Source organism: Hibiscus syriacus, unplaced genomic scaffold (assembly GCF_006381635.1).
Source record: "Hibiscus syriacus cultivar Baekdansim isolate YM2019G1 unplaced genomic scaffold, ASM638163v2 tig00110637_pilon, whole genome shotgun sequence".
Classification (NCBI taxonomy): domain Eukaryota; kingdom Viridiplantae; phylum Streptophyta; class Magnoliopsida; order Malvales; family Malvaceae; genus Hibiscus; species Hibiscus syriacus.
Genome location: NW_024062808.1, coordinates 5818013 through 5822720, shown reverse-complemented (window position 1 = coordinate 5822720; position 4708 = coordinate 5818013). Strand labels below are relative to the sequence as shown.

The 4708-nt window shown below is 41.0% G+C and overlaps 1 pseudogene; it reads left to right on the top strand.

Annotated features, from left to right (window-relative positions):
* The first annotated feature begins 456 nt into the window (after positions 1-456).
* On the top strand, positions 457-4307 carry LOC120136931 (annotated as a pseudogene).
* The last annotated feature ends 401 nt before the right edge of the window (positions 4308-4708 follow it).

The following is a 4708-nucleotide window of genomic DNA, read 5'->3' as shown; positions in this document are numbered from 1 at the left end:
AACCACGGGCAAAGATAAAAGAATTTCACTATGAGAAAATAAGAATTACAACTTCTCTAGATCTAACAGGAGAAAACAATGACAATTCTCTCTTGATAAAAAGAGAAAACAATTTTCAAGAAAACTCTCTAATTTCTCTAGTATTTGGAGAAACCTAGAATGATTTGGGATGTTTGAAGCTAATTGGTTATGGTATTTATAATTGAATCTTAAGGACAAATCTTATAAATACCCCAAAATACATGAATTAGATTGGATAATTTTCCTTGTCAATTTAACCAAAATCAGCTGCCAATCTTGAAAATCTAATTTACAGCAAAATAGGACTATTATGCAGCCAAAGTTTTGACTTTCAACACGTTCCCCATCCCGTTGAAATGCACACCGAATCTTTGATTTTCATCGGTTGTTCGAGTGCCCCCATCCTTATCCCCATCCCCTATTTTCATTTCCGCCATGGACTGCCGTACCCTACATGGCAGCACCAACAGCAGCAACTTCATCTTCGAAGATAAACAACACAACGACGACGACGTTGACATTGTTGTTGACCTCCAGTGGCCTTTCGACCACCTTGACAGCCTTGACTGGATGACATTCGTGAAGCTGCCTACGAGATATTCTTCACGGCTTGTCGATCGACGCCGGGTTTTTCAGGTGGTCGGAATGCTTCCGGCTCGACGTTAACGTTATATTCTTCACATGATCACAATGGGAATGAATCACAGGGGTCGGGTTCACCGAACGGGCGGGTGAATAGGGTGGTGATGTCCCCGACGAGTAAGGTTAAAAAGGCTTTGGGTCTAAAGATGAAAAAGTCACCTTCTAGGAGGATGTCAATGTTTTCGACGGGCTTATCCACTGGCAGTGGTGCGGGGTCTGGAACGTCGACCTTTGTTTCTCAAGGACATGGCGGTATTCAGTATTCACAATGGTTCTAGCGTTAGAATGGGGATTTTGACGGCTCCAGTACTGTGGCCGCGGTGGCCTTTGACGTTGGCTGAGATATGAGGCAACAAATGAAGGTGACGGAACAAAGTGATAATAGGCTCAGGAAGACTATAACGAGAACCCTTGTTGGCCAAGTATGTCTCAATATAACTTCCTAAAATTCTATTTTAAGGGTTAATTCAAGTAGAAGTCCTCTGATTAAATTATAACATACCTTCATGCATAGTATTAAGTTTCATCCACAACACGGGAAAACAGTCACATCAACATTTTTAAAATCACTGCGACATTGTATTCGTAATTTAAAAATATAATTAAGTTTAAGAAACAAATCATATTATGGACAAAGCCTACATGTACACGCATGTTTACGGCTTTACTGACATGTTTTTACATACGTTCTACGTTAGTGTTTTGAAGTTTAGGGATCAATTTAGGATAAGAGAAATAGTTTGGGATGTTTAGGGAATTAACCCTTTCTATAATGTATCTAATTTCTCAGGGTTTATTTACAACTTAAACCCTGCAATTTTTATATATATTTTCCAACAGACTGGAAAGAGATCAGAGACTATAATCCTACCACTTGAGCTTCTAAGGTATTTAAAACCATCTGAATTCAGCGATGCACATGAGTACCATCTTTGGCAAAAACGTCAGCTTAAGATCCTAGATGCAGGGCTCATCCAATATCCATCAATCCCTATAGACAAAGCCTGCTCCTTCATGATCCCCCTTACGTGACATAATCCGATCCGGTGAATCGAGCCTATCGACATGGGAAAGAACTCCGACACCATGAGAACGTTATGAAACTGTATCGTTTCATTATGTTGGCAAAGTAACAATGGCTCTCCTACGACTTCTTGCCATTGGGCTGACGGGTACCCTCTCAACGTACACATCTACACGACTCTCCTTCGGTCTATTTTCAGTATTAGGGATGAGACATTAGTATTGGATGAGGTCGATGAGTTGCTGGAACTGATGAAGAAGACATGGCCTACGTTGGGACTCAACAAACCGATGCACAATGCTTGTTTCGCTTGGGTCTTTTTCGAGCAATACATCGTGACGAGCCAGACGGAGCCCGACCTTCTTGCAGCTTATATTATGTTGTCGGAGGTGGAGAATGATGCTCGAAAGCCGCATAACCGAGACGAGATGTAGGTGAAGATGTTGTCATCCATGTTGGTTGCAATCCAGAATTGGGCAGAGAAAAAACTGCTCAACTACCATGAATATTTCAATCGAGGAAATATTGGTGGAATCGAGAATCTTTTACCTATGGCATTGTTGTCGACAAAGATCTTGGTCGAATGCATTAAGAAAACGGAAGGGATGTACCACCGGGTGTTGATTCGACACGTGCTCGTTTCTAGCATTACTTTCGATCTTCCCTGAAGAAAGCTTTTACAAAGGTGAGTGACTTGTACACATATACGCAATTAATTACATGTTATCAAATACTCATTTCTTGACTCTGTTGTTTGCTATAGATAGTAGAAAAAGAAAATGCCAAAAATGATGCTATGGGAGGAAGAGAGGATGCTTATGTAGAGCTTCTTCAACTAGCTAAAGAAACTGAGGATTTGGCAGCACGTGAGCGGGAGCTATTTAGTCCGATATTGAAGAAATGGCATCCGACTGCAGCCGGTGTTGCTGGTGTGATACTGCACCAATGCTACGGAGCAGTATTGAAGGAATATTTAGCCGGGACAAGAATGCTGAACAGCGAGATCGTCTGGGTACTAGAACGAGCTTCGAAACTCGAAAAGGTCTTGGATGAAATGGTGGTAGAAGATTTCGGAGAGTGTGCCAATGGAGGCAAAGTGGTTATCAAAGAAATGATGCTATATGAAATTGACAGTCACAATAAGGCTTTTGGGACAATGGATAGGTGAAAGATTAAACAAAGGGAGAAAGCTGATTTATAATGCAAAGAAAACTGAAGTAAATCCACTTATTGTTTCCCCTTTGAAATAGTCTATGGTTAAGTTTACTAACCGGTTGCAATTTACGTTGCAGACATGGTGTCCGATTTCTAAATCCGAGCGGTACGCGCATTCTGCTGTCGAGCTAATGAACTTGATTAAGCAAACTGTGAATGATTTCCTTGAAATTCCAGTTGGAATTACAGAGGATTTGATTCTTGATCTGGCTGAAGGAATAGAGCAGGTCATTCAAGAATATATCACCTTTGCAGCATCATGTGGTGTGTACCATTGTTTTCGTCACTTTTCATTCACCGTTTTGGATTATCGTCCCTCGGCAAATCAACATCGTATAGATCGGTCGAACTCTCATCGTTCCGTATCTTTTATCTAGGTTCGAAGCAGAATTATCTTCCTACACTTTTTCCATTAAGCAGATGCAACCAAGATTCAATGTTGTCCAGGTTTTGGAAAAGGGCTAGTCCATGCGGCTTTCGAGCCGAAGATATGCACGAAGCCATGGCAATGGAATACCAGCATCCCTCCCCATTGACGAGCCTCAGAAACAGTGCCTTTACATCCTCCTTAATACACTGCACTATCTAATCTCCCACATTCATTCCCTAAATAAAACTCTCGCCCTTGCGCCAAGAGTCTCAACTCGAAACCGTTTCAGCAATCGCAAGCAGAAGCAACAGGATGCTTCGTTCCTACTTCGAACATGCCAATGCATTCATTAAAGCAGCATGTGATCACATATAGGAAATCGCCGCTTACCGCCTGATCTTCCTCGATACAAACCTAGTATTTTACGAGTCTCTTTACATCAGCGGTGTAGCCAGTTCGAGAATCCGACCCGCCCTAAGAATCATAAACGAGAACATCAAGCTTCTCAACTCAATCCTCATTGACCAAGTGCAAGCATTAGCAATGAAAGAAGTCATGAAGACATTGTTTGAAGCGTTCCTCGTGATATTGCTCGCGGGAGTGCCAGCGAGGAACTTCAATCGATCCGATTACAATATGATCGAGGAAGATTTCCAGAGCTTGAAAAGGGTATTCTCCGCATTCGGAGAAAGGTTGATATCCGAAGACGTAGTCCAAAAGGAAGCCGAGAAAGCCGAAGGGGTGATATCATTGATGGGGCAAAACACTGAACAACTAATAGAAGAGTTCAGGACTGCCACATGAGACCAGTGGCATAGGCCAAAAGCTACCAATGCCACCAAGGACAGGAACATGGAACCGATCGGACCCGAACACAATACTCAGAGTGTTGTGCCATCAAAATGACCGAACGGCGAACCATTTCTTGAAGAAAACGTTTCATTTGGCGAAACGAAGCTTGTGAAGCAGGCAAGAACATATTGTATATAAAACTGGAAATTTGAAGAACAGGTTTGGTTTATAGTGTATTGGGTTTTTCACTGAAATGATTGTTTTAATCAGATTTGATTGGGGAAATCTGTGAATTATGGTCTAATTTTTTAGTTTGTTGTTGGTATACATATGAAGATGTTGCTGGCAGGGGACGGAGATTGGGGTTCCAGAGAGCAAATGTACCATAATGATATAAAAGGTTTTTTAAGTGGAGTGTTTTGTTAAATCTTTATATGATAGCTTTGTTTGATAATTATAAAGGTAAGATTAAGGTTTTGGTCCCTTTGTTGTGCTCATTTTTAAAATTTGGTTACTATAATAACTTTTACAATGTGAATAATAAGTAACAAAACGAGAGGTTACTTCAATATCAAATCACTCTAGTTTGATCAACAATCAGTAGGTCTAGTAGGATGAGACACTAGATTCCTTATGCAAGGTTA